The sequence below is a fragment of the Canis lupus genome, chromosome X (genome assembly GCF_048164855.1).
Source record: "Canis lupus baileyi chromosome X, mCanLup2.hap1, whole genome shotgun sequence".
Classification (NCBI taxonomy): Eukaryota; Metazoa; Chordata; class Mammalia; order Carnivora; family Canidae; genus Canis; species Canis lupus.
This window is the reverse complement of record NC_132876.1, coordinates 39,543,917-39,562,375: the sequence shown is the minus strand read 5'-3', so window position 1 is coordinate 39,562,375 and position 18,459 is coordinate 39,543,917. Positions and strand designations below refer to the sequence as shown.

Sequence of the window (18,459 nt, the reverse complement as noted above, 5' to 3'; positions counted from 1 at the left end):
AGATTTTATTCATTCATGTGAGACACAGAGAGAAAGAGAGAGGCAGAGACATAGGCAGAGGGAGAAGCAGGCTCCACGCAGGGAGCCCGATGTGGGACTCGATCCCGGGTCTCCAGGATCAAGACCTGGGCCGAAGATGGTGCCAAACCACTGAGCCACCCAGGCTGCCCTGGGTATTTTAAAAGTGGATTCAGTAAAGGAAGAATGGAATATTCAATATATGGTATTGAGACAATTAACTTTCATATGGAAAAAATTAAATTAGATCCATACCTCGCACCATACATAAAAGTAAATTCCAGATGTCTCAAAGTCCTGAATATAAAGAACAGACCTTTACAATTATTAGACTAAAATATGGGAGATTCTCTTTAAATCTTTGTAGTTGAAAAAAAAAAGACTTTAAAAACCAAGATGAAAAAGCAGTAATCTCATAGGGAAATATTTGTAAACTTGATTACATAAAAATTTAAAGCTTCTGAAGGTGAAAGAGAGCATTAAAACATTAAAAGATAAGTAACAAAATGAGAAAAGATATTTGAATCTTATTTAACTAACAAGGATTAATGTCCTGAAATATATAATATAAAGTTTTATCAATAAGGCAAAGGCAAAACTCCAATAGAAAAAAATGAGCAAAGGATTAGTCCAGATAATTAAAAGGAGAGGAAACCTTGATGGCCATAAACACATGAAAATATGCTCAACTTCACATAACTAGGGAAATCCAAGTTAAAACAGAAATTACATAGTTTGCAGCCATTAGTTTGGTAGAAATTTTTAATATGGCATAGCAAGTATAGGCAAAGATAAAAAACAGTTGGAACTCCATACAATGTTGGAGGAAACATAAATTGGTACAATTTTGGAGAGTAGTTTTTGGCAGCAGCTAGTAAAGTTGAAAGCATGTCTCAATCTATGACCTAGAAATTTCATTTCTAGATACCCATGCTGGAGGAATGTTCACACATGAGTTCAAAGAGATTGCTACAAGGATATTTATGAAAGCATTATTTGGAATGTGGGAAAAAGAAAACAATCCAAATGCCCATCATTGGCATACTAATCTGATTAGTGGTTATTCATATGTGAAATGTTACATACAGTGAAATAGAATAAATGAGTGTTAAGTGTAAGTGGTGGTACACAGATTTCCCGTGCAGCAGTAAGTTTTCATTTCTCTGGTAATGAAATGCCCAGGAGTGCAATTGCAGAGCCATATGATACTTGTATGTTTAATTTTATAAGAAACTGCTAAACTTTCTTCCAGAGTGGCTTAAAATTTTACTTTCTCATCAGCAATGTATGAGAGATCCAGTTTCCGTACATCCCCACTGGCATTGGGTTTTTTATTTTAGCCATTCTAATAGATGTGTCATGATATCCCTTTATGGTTTTAATTTTCATTTCCCCAATGTGTAACAGTGTTGAATATCTTTCGTGTGCCTATTTTCCAACTGTGTATCTTCTTCAGTGGGATGACTCTGTGCCTTTTGCTCATTTTCTAATTGAATTTCTGGGGTTTGTTTGTTTTTAAGATTTTTTATTTTTAAGTAATTTCTACACCCAACATGGGATTCAAACTCAAAAACTTCAAAATCAAGAGTCTCCTGATCCACCGACAGAGCCAGCCAGGCACCTGCATGTTTTTTTTTTTAATGTTGAGTTTTGAGAGTTTATTATATATTCTAGATATAAGACCTTTGTCAGATACGTGGTTTGCAAATATATTTTCTTAGACTGTTGCTTTTTTTTTCATCCTCTTATCACGGTCTTCCATAAAACCAAAGTTTTAATTTACTTTTTATTTTATGGATTGTGCTTTTTATTTTTTAATATTTTATTTATTTATTCATCTGAGACACACAGAGAGAGGCAGAGACATAGGCAGAGGGAGAAGCAGGCTCCCTGTGGGGAGCCTGATGCAGGACTCAATCCCAGGACTCCGGGATCATGACCTGAGCCAAAGGCAGACGCTCAACCACTGAGCCACCCAGGCACCCCTGGATTGTGCTTTATAAAAAGATTTTTTATTTGAGTATAGTTGACACACAATGTTATATTAGTTTCCAGTATACAATATAGTGATCCAACAGCAACTCTATATGTTATGCTCTGCTCATGACATGTGTAGCTCCCATCTGTCACCATACAGCCCTATTACAATGTCATTGACTATATTCCCTATGCTGTGCCTTTTATTCTCGTGACTAATTCCATAACTGGAAGCCTGTACCTCCCATTCTCCTTTATCCATTTGCCCATTTCCCCATCACCCTCCCCACTGGGAACCACCAGTTTGTTCTCTGTATTTATAGGTCAGATTCTGCTTTGTGTTTGTTGATTCATTTGTTTTGTTTTTTGGATTCCACATGAGTGAAATTACATGGTATTTATCTTTCTCTGTCTGACTTGTTTCACTTAGCAGAATATGCTCTAGGTTCATTCACATTGTTGTAAATGGCAAGATCTCATCCTTTTTTATGGATGTGTGATACTCTAGTGTGTGTGTGTGTGTGTGTGTGTGTGTGTGTGTGTGAGATATCATCCTTATCCATTCATCTATCAATGGACGCCCAGGTTGGTTTTATGTCTTGACTATTGTAAGTAATGCTGCAATAAACATAAGGGTGATTATATCTTTTCAGATTGTTTTCATTCAGTTTGAGTAAATAGTAGGGGGATTCCTGGATTATATGGTATTTCTATTTTTAATTTTTTGAGGAAACTCCACACTGTTTTCCACAGTGGCTGCACTAACTTACATTGCCACCAACAGTGCATGTTTCTTTTTCTCCACATCCTCACCAAAGCTTATTTCTTGTTTTTTCGATTCGAGCCATTCTGACAGGTGTAAGGTGATATCTCATTGCAGCTTCGCTTTAAATGTCCTTGACAGTTAGTGAAGCTGAGCATCTTTTCATGTGTCTGTTGTTCATCTGTATGTCTTCTTTGGAAAAATGTCTATTCAGGCACTCTGCCCATTTTTTTAAAGATTTTATGTATTTATTCATGAGAGACACAGAGACAAAGAGAGAGGCAGAGACACAGGCAGAGGGAGAAGTAGGCTCCATGCAGGGAGCCCGATGTGTGACTGGATCTCGGGTCTCCAGGATCACGCCCTGGGCCGTAGGGTGGCACCAAACCGCTGAGCCACCCGGGCTGCCCTCTGCCCATTTTTTAGCCAATCGTTTGTATTTTAGTGTTGAGTTGCATAAGTTCTTTAGATTTTTTGCATATTAACCTCTTACTGGATATATCATTTGCAATATCTTCCCCTATTCAGTAGATTGCCCTTGTTGATGGCTTTGCTTGCCGGGCAGAAGCTTTTTATTTTGTTTTTGTTTTTAAGCTTTTTATTTTGATGTAGCCTCATTTGTTTCGTTTTGATTTTGTTTCACTTGCCTTAGGAGACCTATCTAGAAAAATGTTGCCACGGCCAGAGAAGTTACTGCCTGTGTTTTCTTCTAGGATTTTTACAGTTCAGGTCTCATGTTTAGGTCTTTAATCCACTTTGAGTTTATTTTTGTGTGTGATGTTAGAATGTGATTCAGTTTCATTACTTTGCATGTAGCTATCTGTTTTCCCAGCACAATTTACGGAAAAGACTGTCTTTTCCCCATTGTATATTCTTGCCTCCTTTGTCATAGATTAATTGACCATATAAGCATGGGTTTATTTCTGGGCTCTCTATTCTGTTGCATTAGTCTATGTGTTTTAGTGCCATCACCAACTATTTTGATTACTCTAGCTGTGTAGTATGGTTTGAAATCCAGAAGCATGGCATCTCTAGTTATGTTCTTTCTCAAGATTGCTTTGGCTAGGGCAGCCCTGGTGGCTTAGTGGTTTAGCGCCACCTTTAGCCCAGGGCGAGATCCTATAGACGCGGGATCGAGTCCCATGTTGGGCTCCCTGCATGGAGCCTGTTTCTCCCTCTGCCTGTGTCTCTGCCTCTCTCTGTGTCTCTCATGAACAAATAAAATCTTTAAAAAAAAAGATTGCTTCGGCTATTTGGAGTCTTTTGTTGTTTACGGATTGTGCTTTTGGTGTCATATCTAAGAACTCTTCACAAAGTCTAGGTCCTAAAATTTTCAACTATGTTATATCCTGAAAATTTTATAGATGTATGTTTTACAATTAAATCTATGATCCATTTTGAGTTCGTTTTTGTATAAGCTGTTAAATTTAGATTGTAGTTAATACTTTTTGTCTACGGATATGTGGTTGCTCCAGCACCATTTGTTAAAAAGATTATCTTTTCTCTGTTGAGTTGCTTTTTCACCTTCATCAAAAGTCAACTAAATATATTTAATGTGGGTCTATTTCTCTGTTCTCTATTCTAGCCCATGGATTTTTGTGTCTATCCCTCCTCCAATATCAAACCATCCTGATTATTGTAGCTATAAAAAGGCTTTGAAATCAGGTAAATTGATTTCTTCCATTTTATTCTTTTTTTTTTTTTTTCAAAATTGTTTTGGCTGTTCTAGGTCCTTTGCCTTTCCATAGAAATTTTATAATAACCTGGTCTGTATCTATCAAAAATCTTGCTGAGATTTTTGAAAAATGATTTTACTTATTTATGTGTGAGAGAGAGATTGTGTATGCACACAGAGAAAGGAAGAAGCAGACTCCCCACTGAGCCCAGAGCCTAATGTGGGGCTTGATCCCAGGACCCTGGGATCATAACATGATCCGAAGGCAAATGCTTAACTAACTGAGCCACCCAGGCAGTCCTCTTGCTGAGATTTTTGATAGGAATTGTGTTAACCTATCTACCAATTAGAAGAGAATTCACATCTTTCTATATGGAGTCCTCCAATCCATGTATGTGACATGTCTCTTCATTTATTTATATCTTCTTTGATTTCTTTCTTCAGTGTTTTATAAGTATCTACATACACATACTATACATGTCTTGTTAGATATATACTAAGTGTTTTTGAAAGGATTGTATATGATATTGTACCTAAAATTTTGCTTTCTGCATGTTCGTTGTTAGAAATGCAATTGATTTTTGTATGTTGACTTGATGTTTTGCAACTGTGCTGAATTCACTTATTAGCTTCATAAGTTTTTTGTAATTATCTTGTGATTTTCTACATATATCATGGCATCTGCAAATAGAGATGGCTTTATTCCTTTCTTTTTTTTTTTTTTATTTATTTTTTTTTTTTTTTGCTTTATTCCTTTCGAATCAGAATGCCTTTTATTTCCTTTTTTTGCCTTACTGCTGGGACCAAATCTTCTATTGCTTTATATTAAAGAATAGTGGTGAGAATGGGCATCCCTAACTCATTTCCCCATCTTTAGTTGGAAAACATTTAGCCTCTTATCATTGTGATATTAACTGTCAGGGTTTTTTTTTTTTGTAGATGTTTTATGTTAAGTAAAGAAAATTCTCCTCTATTCTTAGAGTTTTCTGAGGCCTTTCAAAAATATCATGAATGGGGGGCACCTGGATGGCTCAGTTGGTTAAGCCTCTGCCTTTGGCTCAGGGTATGATCCCAAGGTCCTAGGATCAAGCCCTATGTGTCAGGCTCCCTGCTCAGAGGAGAGTCTGCTTCTCCTTCTCCCTTTTCTGCTCCTCAATGTCTGTGCTCTTTGAATCTCTCTCTCTGTGTCAAATAAATAAAATCTTTAAAAAAAAAAAAAAAAAAACCATGAATGGATGTTGAATTTTGTCAAATGCTTTTTCTGCATGTATTGATTTGATCATGTGATTTTTTTCTTCTTTAATCTGTTAATATGATTGAATACATAGATTTTTAAAATCCGTATAAATTTGCATATCGATACATTTCTTGATGCCTTTTTTAGTTTGAATCAATTACGAATTGAAAGCATTTCTTCGAAATAATGAAAAATCACACAGACAAGTAAAAACCTAAGCAGAGTTAGCAATCAAGTAATCAAAATATTTGACATAAAGCATACACAGGCCAAAAAAAAAAAAAAAAAAGGAAAAAAGTATAGCAGTTAAAGTGCAGTAGTATTCAACTCTGCCTTCACAATAGAATCAAATGGGAGGCATTTTCAAACTATTCTTGATTATGATTTGATTTATCTTGTGTAGTACCCAAACATTAGTACTTTTTAAAGCTGCCTAGCAATTCTAATGTGTAGCCAAAGTTGAGAACCACTGGCATAGTGGAAAGAACCTAATAAGGTAAACTTTGTTTACCTTATTGGGGTCAGATCTGACTTCTGATCCCAGTTATTATTTGCATGACCTTGAGCAAATTAGTGGAGTTTATCTCTAAAATAAGGATAATAGAAGGGTTGTTTTAAGGAATAAATTAAACATCATACATAAAGTTCCTTGCAGTATCCATGGTATATATAAAAATACATTTGCCAGACTCCCAGAATATAGAAGTATCATGTACAACTTATAAGAAGTATCCACAAAGAGAGGGATGACACCCTTCTTTACTTTTCCTCCTCCCTACTGGTTAAAAAATTGAATGATATGATTTGTGTGCAAGCAAACATGTTGCATCAGGAAATGGAAGCCAAGTATTAAGAATGGCAGAGCTAGATAGACTGGAGCCCTGGTGATTATGGAGCAACCATATCAGCCCTGAGAAACTTCTTAACTAACTTTGTTTATGTAATGGAGAATTAAGCTTATATCTTCTTGAGCCACTGCTATATACAGTTTCTTCACTTCCTCTGTTACACCTGATACAATGAAAAAAAAAAAAGATTCAATACATGGTCTTGTTTGAAATCACTCTTGATGGGCCAAAAACTGAGAGGAATGCATGAAAGATGGTGAGTACATGGGTTCTGATTTAAAAAGGAAACTACAGTCCAGGACATGAATAGGAGAGCATAGTAGAGTATTCTTATAGATGACGTAAGCATCACAGGAGCTCTCCATGACTGAAAGTAAAAACTAGGACGAAGGAGTTGTCTTAGAGGCAACTACTCAGTATCACAGGAAGAAAAGCCAGAAGACTCAAATTGTGCCCATTCCTTTTGCCACCATATGCAGTAACAAAGGGATCAATATTCAAGTGAAAGCAATGAGTATGGGAGCTGAAGGCACTGAGATAGTCTAGTATGTTGGGTGACAGGCAATGGCCAAACAGTTAAGAGCATTTATGAGAAATAGGCGCACAGATTTATCAAGGAGCCCATATCATGGCATGTTCTCCAGCTCACTGACTCTGATTGAAAACATCATCTATCTATTCCCTCTATTCTCTGAAACAGGCTGCACAAACAGAGGGAACAGTTAGTCTAAAAAGAAATTTCAGCTACAGAGAGAAGCATATATTAAGAAAATCATCAAACATTTAAACAAAGAAAATACCATTAAATGCAGACAATAAACTCAACAAATAAAGAAGACTTTTCATCAGACAAATGGTCTTCAGAGAAAAATTTCTCAGAACATCAGTAGAAAATAAGAATAATTTTAGAATAGTAAGAAAATATATCACATCTATAAAAGAAGAAGTAGTTTTGAAACAATAACAGGTAAATACGAAAACTTAGAGATTTTTAAAAATAAATACCATAGGTAAAATTAAGATGTGAGCAAATCAACTGAAAAAAGATTTGTAATGGATACAGAGATCAAAACAATGAACTGGAAAATTGGGCTGATGCATTCCCCCAAAGCATAGGATAAAGGATAGAGTGATAGAAAGTAGTAAAGAAAAGGTGAGATGCATAAAGAACAGATCAAGAAATCTCCACCTTGTCTAATAGGAGTTCCACTGAATAAAAATTAAGAGAATAGGTGGAAATCAATATCTGAAGAATAGATGCAAAACAAAAAGCAAAAACAAAAAACCTCCTAGCGAAAGGGGAACCCTCTTGCACTGTTGATGGGAATATGAACTGGTACAGCCGCTCTGAAAAACTGTGGAGGTTTCTCAAAGAGTCAAAAATATAGCTACCCTATGACCCAGGAATTGCACTACTGGGATTTACCCCAAAGATACAGATGCAGTGAAAGACCGAGACACCTGCACCCCAATGTTTATAGCAGCAATGTCCACAATAGCCAAACTGTCGAAGAAGCCTCGGTGTCCATCGAAAGATGAATGGATAAAGAAGATGTGGTTTATGTATACAATGGAATATTACTCAGCCATTAGAAACAACAAATACCCACCATTTGCTTCAACGTGGATGGAACTGGAGGGTATTATGCTGAGTGAAGTAAGTGAATTGGAGAAGGACAAACATTATATGGTTTCATTCATACGGGGAATATAAAAAATAGTGAAAGGGATTAAAGGGGAAAGGAGAGAAAATGAGTGGGAAATATCAGAGAGGGTGACAGAACATGAGAGACTCCTAACTCTGGGAAACGAACAAGGGGTAGTGGAAAAGGAGGTGGGCGGGGCTTGGGGTGACGGGCACTGAGGGGGGCACTTGACGGGATGAGCACTGGGTGTTATACTATATGTTGGCAAATCGAACTCCAATAAAAAATATAGGAAAAAAAACCCTCCTAAAATTGAAGTCATGAATATTCACATTGAAAGGACCCTTTAAGTGAGAAGGGGGAGGACTTATAAAAACAAGAATGGTAATTAAAATGAAGAAAACTTTAAACCTATACATATCATCATGTCATCAAGGATAACAGGAAAATACTAAAAAACTTGAAAAAGAAAATAAAGATCACCTACAATGGAACAAGAATAAGTCTGACACCAAACTTCCATTAGCAACATCAGACATAGGAAAACAATGGAACATATCTTCAAATTGTTGAGTGAAAATAATGTTGAACCTCAGATTTAATACCAAATCAAACTATTATATAAGTGGGAGGGAGAAATAAAGCCATTTTGGACACAGAAGAGCCCAGAACACTTACCAACACAGAAACTCTTAAAAATAATTATTAGAGAATATACTTCTGCAAAAAGAAAATTTGTGGAAGGTAATGGTATTAAGGAAACGATGCTGAATAATTTGTGTATAGTGTATAGAATTAGAAAATTCATTTTAAAAATATGAGGTGCAACCTAGCTCCAACCTTGAGAAGGTTTGGCAAGTGTAAAGTCAGTGAAAGGTATTACCTGTAAATTTTGTTCAAACCAAGCAACGCATTGCGTTCTTCTATAACAACAAAGCAATAATGAATGCTTATGTAGTTTAGAATGGCATGAGGGATGTCTGTGGTCACTGGCCTAGTTTAAGTACCAGGAAACAAATTCTAGAAAGAGATCCGTTCCTGGTCTAAAATAACCTTGTATGGAGCAAAATGAAAGAAGGCAGAAAACTGACCTATACAATAGTATCCTCAAAAGATTTTATTTCACAAAATATTTCTTGAGCTTCTGCTCTGTGCCAGGTTCTGTGTAGGTGCTGAAGGGAGCAAAGACGAAGACAAAGTGGAAGATCCTGGTCTTTGAAGAGTTGGCATTCCTCATTGGGTCTTTCAGAAAAGAAAGGGGCTTTCAGATGAAGCTAGTAAGTCAAAGACATGGGTGAAAGACAGACCTATATTGGAATTTTAGGAAGCTCAATGTGCTAGAGAGTACAGGAAGACTTTGCACCCCAAACATCTGAAAGCAGAGAAACTAACTTGAAGCTAATCCTGTAATACAGTGAAAAGAGGCTTTGTGGAAGTTGGGAGCAATAAGCATGGGAAATTTGAGTAAGGTTTCTGTAATCAAACCCTAGAGATTCTATCTTTTGTTGCATATTTATTTTTTTGTTGTTGTTGCATATTTAAAATAGAGTTCTCTCTTAAGAAGCCATGTGACATAGAAGAAAGTATAGACTTTAACTGCATGACTACAAGCAAATACTGAATCTCACTGAGCTTCGGTTTACTCAGCTACAAAATGTAAATACTAAAAGAGCCAACCCTGAAGGAATTTTGCAAGAATTAAATGAAATAATGCATAAAAGTTCTGGGCCCGTAGGTGGTAATATTAAATAATAACAATGATTTATAGAGCTATGGTTCAAAATTACCCTATAGATATGTTATTGAATTTTGTGTGTATATCACCCATTACAGTCACTATGGCTATATATCTAATTACCTCAAAACTTAGAAGTGTAAAGCAACCATCTATTATGGTCATAGATTCTGTGGGTCAGGAATTTGGACAGGGCACAGCAGGGATGCTCCAAAATGTCTGGGACCTCAACTGGAATACTCAGAGGCTGGGAATGGAACCACCTAGAGGCTAGCTCACTCACATGTCTGGGAGTTGATACTGCTGTCATCTGGAGGCCTCAGGTACCCTCCATATTGAGCCTCTTTATGTGGTCTCCCTACTTGGGCTAGTTTGAGTTATCTCACGGCATGGTGGCTGTGTCAAAGAAGTATCTTTATTATGAACTAGCTTCAGAAGTAATAGAACATCACTTCTACTGTATATAATTGATTGGAGCAGTCATAAGCCCCTACCCCAATTTTGAGGGAAAGAAACATAAAGTCCACCTATCCGTGGGAGGAATATTGAGATCATAGTTTAAGAACACATGAGGTGAGAGATACTGTTGCAGTTTTGTAGGAAAATACAGTCTTTCATATAATCCAGATTTGTAAGTTCAAAGAGCAAATGTCAGATGGGATCCCAAAGTTTCTTCTGCCTATAGAACAGTATAATTGCTACTGTTGGTATGGGCTAGCACCCTTCAAAATTCTTTAGCCTTTAGAAATGAGGCTTGTGTTTTCCTCTTCCCAGGTGTTCAGATAAGAGGTTAACTTATTCGCATTGGAAATGACTGTACATTCAACAGCAGAATGACTTCCTTATGAGTTAATGACCTGTCTACACTGTATTCTGTGTCATAAATTTTATATTTATTTTTGTTCTAACCATTACTGCAACCTTGATGGACTATTATTGTGCCCATTTTACAAATTTAGACTCAAAAAGGCTAAGGTATCAGTAGTCAGGATTCAGGTACAGGTCAGATTCCAAAGTCTTGAGTTTTCTCCATTATAATTATTGCCTCTCCACTGGAGATATTTAAGTAGACTGTAAGGATCATCAGTTAGAGATGCTAGAGAGGGAAGTCCTATATCTAGTAGGAGTTTGGAACAAGACATCTGAGATTCTAAGTTTCTCTTCCAAATTTATACATATACTCTTTACCCAAACAAAATGATTTCTAGGGCATCCCTGGGTGGCTCAGTGGTTTAGCGTCTGCCTTTGACCCAGGGCATGATCCTGGAGTCCCCGGATCGATTCCCCCATCAGGCTCCCTACATGGAACCTGCTACTCTCTCTGCCTCTCTCTCTCCCTGTGTCTCTCATGAGTAATAAATTTTAAAAAATCTTTTAAAAAATGATTTCTATCCTACAGGATCTTTTTTTTAAAGATCTTATTTATTTATTTATTTATTCATGAGAGACACAGAGGGAGAGAGAGAGGCAGAGACACAGGCAGAGGGAGAAGCAGGCTCCATGCGGGGAGCCCGACGTGGGATTCAATCCGGGACTCCAGGATCAGGCCCTGGACTGAAGGCGGCGCTAAACTGCTGAGCCACCCTGGCTGCCCCCTACAGGATTTTATATGATATAATATCACTGGCTGTTTGTCCTGCATTGAAAGTTTACCTATTCAAAAGGAGACATGTTATATAGCAACTAATCTCATGAGCTTTGGAGTCAGACAGACCATGGTTTGATTCCTGGCTTTGCCATTTACTACTATGTATTTGGATAAATACACAGGACAAATTTAGCTGCCAGTGAAAGAACAACTGGTGAAAAGTGGCTTAAACAACAAATCTGCAGACAATTACAGGGTTCTTAATTCAGTGGCTCATCAGGAAACCAGTGCTTTCCATTTACTCCCTCTGCTCTCCCCAGTTTGTCATCAATGCCCCCTAGTATGAGACACAAGGTTACAGATGTTCTAAGCATCGTGTAAAGAACAATCCACTTTAAGCAACAAGAAAGATATTTCTTCCCATGAGCATTTTTTTTATTTTCAGTGAATATCTTTCCTAGAAGCCCTTAAGCAGACCTCTGTTCAAGTCCCCTTGGCTAGGATTAGGTACATTTCCATGCAGAAACCAACTATTGGCAAAAGGAATGAGATCCCTGTTTGGCTAAAATTAAGCATGATTTACCTTCTCAGGATTGGAAAGAGTTCAGCTCCTACACACACACACACACACACAAACACACACACAGACACACACACACACACATCATGACTACCCAAAGGAAGGTGAAAAAAATCAAGGTTCTATTAGCAAAGAAGAGTGGAAGGGACCAATAATGTTTGCTTTAGTACTTAGCATTTCTGAGCCTCACAGTGGGGTCATAGTAACTTTTTCCTCAAAGTACTGCTGTGACATTAACTGAGATAATTCTTATTAAATGCTCAATAAATGTCAGCTATTAATGTGGTGTTTGATGTTATTGTTTGACTTTTTATTTGGTATCTCATCAATAGATGGTCCTTTCCATATTTTCCTTCTGTCCCTCACAGCTTGATATCAATGCCTTGTTTTACAGCCATAAGATGGATACAGCAACTCTAGGCATCATATGCAAATAATGCCTACAATCCTCAATTTCTGTATCTAAAATGGATATATTTCTATTTACCTCAAAGATTTGTTGCAAGGATTAAATGACACCATTCATATAAGAGCTCAATAAAGTCAGCCACTACTCTTCCCATTACTGATATCAATACCCTGTGCACGGTGCCTGGCATAATGTCAAGCACAAAGCAAGCATGCAACAAATGGTAGCTGTTGTAAATAAACATTTTGCACATCTAGTCTGTGCAAGAAAGGGCTGGATAATTTGTGAATCTTGGTTAGACAAATCTTTTTTTAAGGATTTATTTATTTTAGAGATAGAGAGATCACCGAAGTAGGGGAGAAGCAGACAGAGAGAGAGAGAATCTCAAGCAGGTACCAACTACCTGCTGAGTATGGACCCTGATGTGGGGCTTGATCCTCGAGACTGTAACCTGAGCCAAAATCAACAATTGGCCACTTAACTAATTGAGCCACCTACGCAAAACCTTCTTACATACAATGTCAAAAGCAGAAACAACAAAGGAAAAAATAGATATCTTGGACTTCATCAAAATTAAGAACATTTGAGCTTCAAATGACATCATTGAGATAGTAAAATGACAACCTGCAGAATAGAAGAAAATATTGGCAAATGATATAGCTAATAAGAGACTTGTATGCAGGATATATAAAGACTCCTGAACTAAAAAGTAAAGCAACAAATAACCCAATTAAAAATGAGCAAATGATATGATAGACATTTCTCTAAATAAGAAAAAATTGACCAAATGGTCAATAAGCACTTGAAAAGATCTTCAGCATCATTAGTCATTAAGGAAATATATATCAAAACCAAAATGAGATACTACTTCACACCCACTAGAATGGAAGAATCATAAAGACAGATAATGAAAAGTATCGGCAATAATATGGTGAAATTGGAGCTTTCATGCACTGGTGATGGGAATGTAAAATGGTGCAGCCTTTATGGAAAGCAGTCTGGCAATTCCTCAAATAATTAAACGTAGAGCTACTACATGATCCAGCAATTCCACAGCTAGGTATATACTCAAGAAAAATGTAAACATACATACACAGAGAAATTTGTACACAAATATGCAGAGCAGTATTACTCATAATAGCCAAAAGGTAGAAATAATCTAAATTCTTATCAATAGATGAATGGATGAATGACATATGCTATATCCATACAATGGAATATTATGCAGCCATAAAAGAAATCAAGTACCAATATGTGTTACAACATGGATGCACCATGAAACTAGTATGCTAAGTGAAGGAGGACACAAAAGGCCATATATTGTAAGTGTCCATTCATATGAAAAATCCAGAACAGGCAAATCCATAGAGACAGAAAACAAATTAATGGTTGCCGGGGGTTAGGGGTAGGGGGAATGGGAAGTGACTGCTAATGAGTATGGGGTTTCTTTGTGGGGTGATGAAAATGTTCCAAAATAGATTGTGATGATGATTGCACAGCTCTGTGAATATACTAAAATATGTCAAATTTTACATTTAAATGGGTGAATTTTATAATACATGAATTATATCTCAATAAACCTCTTTAAGAAAAAAAGAATGGTTCTCACCACTGTTATTCAACATAGTACTGGAAGTCCTAGCCTCAGCAATCAGACAACAAAAAGAAATAAAAGGCATTCAAATTGGCAAAGAGGAAGTCAAACTCTCCCTCTTCACAGATGACATGATTCTGTACATAAAAAACCCAAAAGACTCCACCCCAAGATTGCTAGAACTCATAAAGCAATTCGGCAGTGTGGCAGAATACAAAATCAATGCCCAGAAATCAGTGCCATTTCTATACACTAACAATGAGACTGAAGAAAGAGAAACTAATGAGTTAATCCCATTTACAATGGCACCCCAAATCATAAGATACCTAGGAATAAACCTAACCAAAGAGGTAAAATATCTATACCCTAAAAACTACAGAAAACTTCTGAAAGAAATTAAGGAAGATGTAAAGAGATGGAAAAACATTCCATGCTTATGGATTGGAAGAATAAATATTGTGAAAATGTCTATGCTACCCAGGGCCATTTACATGTTCAATGCAATCCCTATCAAAATACCATGGACTTTCTTCAGAGAGTTGGAACAAATCATCTTAAGATTTGTATGGAATCAAAAAAGACCCTGGATAGCCAGGGGAATATTGAAAAAGAAAACCAATGCCGGGGGCATCACAATGCTGGATTTCAAGCTGTACTACAAAGCTGTGATCATCAAGACAGTATGGTACTGACACAAAAACAGGCACATAGATCAATGGAACAGAATAAAGAACCCAGAAATGGGCACTCAACTCTATGGTCAACTAATATTTGACAAAGAGGGAAAGACTATCCACTGGATAAAGGATAGTCTCTTCAATAAATGGTGCTGGGAAAATTGGACAGCCACATGCAGAAGAATGAAATTGGACCATTCCCTTCCACCATACACAAAGATAAACTCAAAATGGATGAAAGATCTAAATGTGGGATCCCTGGGTGGCGCAGTGGTTTAGCGCCTGCCTTTGGCCCAGGGCGCGATCCTGGAGACCCAGGATCGAATCCCACATCGGGCTCCCAGTGCATGGAGCCTGCTTCTCCCTCTGCCTGTGTCTCTGCCTCTCTCTCTCTGTGACTATCATAAATAAATAAATAAAAATTAAAAAAAAAAGATCTAAATGTGAGAGAAGAATCCATCAAAATCCTAAAGAACACAGGCAACAACCTTTCTGAACTTACCACAGTAACCTCTTGCAAGATACATCTATGAAGGCAAGAGAAACAAAACCAAAAATGAACTTTTGTGACTTCATCAAGATCAAAAGCTTCTGCACAGCAAAAGAAACAGTCAACAAAACTAAAAGACAACCTAAAGAATGGGAGAAGATATTTGCAAATGACATATCAGATAAAGCGCTAGTATACAAGATCTGTAAAGAACCTACCAAACAACACCCAAGAAACAAAAAATCCAATCATGAAATGGGCAGAAGAAATGAACAGAAATTTCTCCAAAGACATACATATGGCCAACAAGTACATGAGAAAATGCTCTGCATCCCTTGCCATCAGGGAAATACAAATCAAAACCACAATGAGATACCACCTCACAATAGTGAGAATTGCAAAATTAACAAGACAGGAAACAACAAATGTTGGAGAGGATGTGGAGAAAGAGAAACCCTCTTGCACTGTTGGTGGGAATGTGAACTAGTACAGCCACTCTGGAAAACTGTGTGGAGGTTCCTCCAAGAGTTAAAAATAGAACTGCCCTATGACCCAGCAATTGCACTACTGGGTATTTACCCCAAAGACACTGATGTAGTGAAACGCCGGGACACCTGCACCCCAATGTTCAGAGGAGCAATGTCCACAATAGCCAAACTGTTAAGGAGCCATGATATCCTTCGACAGATGAATAGATAAAGATGATGTGGTCTATATATACAATGGAATATTACTCAGCCATCAGAAAGGAGGAATACCCACCATTTGCATCGACGTGGATGGAACTGGAGGGTATTATGCTGAGTGAAATAAGTCAATCGGAGAAAGACAATCATCATATGGTTTCACTCATACATGGAATATAAGAAGTAGTAAAAGGGATTATAAGGGAAAAGAATAGAACTGAGTGGGGAAAATTAGAGAGGGGGACAAACCAAGAGAGACTCCTAATTCTGGGAAACAAATAAAGGGTTGCAGAAGGGGTGGTGGGTAGGGGGTGGGGTTACTGGGTGACAGGCAATGAGGAGGGCACTTGATGGGATGAGCATTGGGTGTTATACTATATGTTGGCATATTGAATTTAAATTAAAAAGAAAATAAAAAAAAGAATGGGCCAGGCCTTGCTAGAAATACAAAGATGAGGGGTGCCTGGGTGGCTCAGTGGGTTGGGCAGCTAACTCTTGGTTTCAGCTCAGGTCATGATCTCAGGGTGATGGGGTCAAGCCCCATGTCGGGCTCTGTGCTCAGCAGGGAATCAGTCTGCTTCAGGATTTTCTCTCTCTCTCTCTCTCTCTCTCTCTCTCTAAAATAAAGAAGTAGACTTTTAAAAAAATGAAATACAAAGATGGATAAAACCATAGTTTCCTTATGGCACTATTTGTCAGGAAGTTCAAGTACTGTAAAAAAAAAAAAGAATAGCACTCCTGGTTCCATTTATGTTCCCTCCCTCATTTTTCTCCCATTCCACTTTTTAAATTTCTATTTGTATTTGATTTATCCTTACAAAATCAGTTCAAATTCTTTCTGGAATAAGGTGGGGGCATTAAGTAAACAAATGACCTGACCTCAAATAGCGATGATACAGGGTAGAAAGAGGTCAGTGCCATAAAGGAGACACTGCTGAAGTGTTCTGAGAGGAAGTAAAAAGAACTTCTGGAAGGGAAAAACAAAAGTGATCAGTGATCCTCCCCGTCCCCACCAGCCCCCACACCCGCCCCACTCTCCCAAAGCATCTTTGTACCCCTGCTCTCCAAATTAGCCCTGGGAGAAAGATGTCATAGGACATATAAATGGATCCCAGAGCACATGAGCAGAGCCAGCCAGGAGGTGCCTGTTCCAATGTGATGAACTCTGAGAACTTCATTTGTGTTAAGCTGTAGCCTGCATGGCAGCTAACCCAATGGTGAGAGGAAGGAAGTGATACGAGCCTCTTGAGCTGGAGTGTGCCTCCAACCTACACCTGACCAGCACCCAGCATGTGGAAACAAGAAATTCTTGGTGCATTAAGCAGCCCTATTGAAGAAGAGCCAGAACCGGGGAGGTGAGTTTTCAGCACGGCAGCTTCAGGCTGAGCTCAGCTGTTGGTGCAGCAGGCACTGGGCTTTCTGCTCAGAAGCTGTCAGAAGCATTATAATTAAACCTCCCCGCCTCCCCCTGACCAGGGCTGACAGCTGTGAGAGCAGAGCTGCTAGGAGAAGCACATATATTCTTGAATCAATTTGGATCCAGGAAGGGGGTGGGAATATTCCACCTCCACAATTTCCACAACAAAGGGCACTTCTATTCCTGGGAAACTCAGGAGTCAGAGGCACCCAAGGCATCTTGCACGGAAGATTTCTCTCCATTAGGGAAAAGATATGGCAGTTTCTTATAAAGTGACATCTAGCTCTGTCTTATGACCCAGCAATTAAACTACTAGGTGTTTATCCAAGATAAATGCAAACAGATATCCAGGAAAAGCCTTGTATATGATTGTTCACAGCAGCTTTATTCATAATACCCCAGACTGGAAAGATCCCAGGGCTTCATCCATGGAGGAATGGACTAACAGACTGTGGCCTATTCAGACAATGGAATACTACCCAGCAATAAACAGGAAGGATGTCCCGATACATGCAAGATGGATGAATCCCCAAACCATGTTAAATAAAGAGGGGTTACACAAAGGAATACATTTCGTGTGATTCCATTTATATCTTGCAAAATCAGTGGTGGAAAAAAAAGCAGAGCACTGATTACTCTGGGGGGAAGAGTGGGCAGGGAATGACTGGAAGGGGCACGAGGAAAGTTTCCAGGGTAATGATTATACTGTATCACTTCATGGGAGTTTAGTTTCCACAGGTAAAGGCATTTGCAAAATTCAGGGAAGGCACACCAAAGAGAAACACTGATTAGAAAATAAAATGAGAAATAAGGGTCATTGTGAAGGGAAGGAGCGACATGTGATGTTATCAGATTTGATTTTTTTAAATGTCAGTCTGAAGCAACTGATTTAAAAAAAAACAGCAAAAATCTTGAGCATTTTACTAAAAATGATATGCAGATGGCAAATAAGAACGTGAAAAAAATGTTCTGCATCATTTTCCATTAGGGAAATGCAAATTAAAGCCACAAGGAGAGATCAGAGCACACTTACTAGAATGGCTAAAATAAAAAATGATGACAAGCCCAAGGGCTGGTGAGGATTGCGAGCAACTGGTGATCTCCTATATTACCAGTCGG

At 37.9% G+C, this 18,459-nt stretch overlaps 1 protein-coding gene across 11 annotated transcripts in view; it reads right to left on the bottom strand.

Moving 5' to 3' along the window:
• The window catches only part of DCX (doublecortin), a 139,845-nt gene that overhangs the window by 121,025 nt on the left and 361 nt on the right, over positions 1-18,459 (bottom strand). The window lies entirely within an intron of this gene.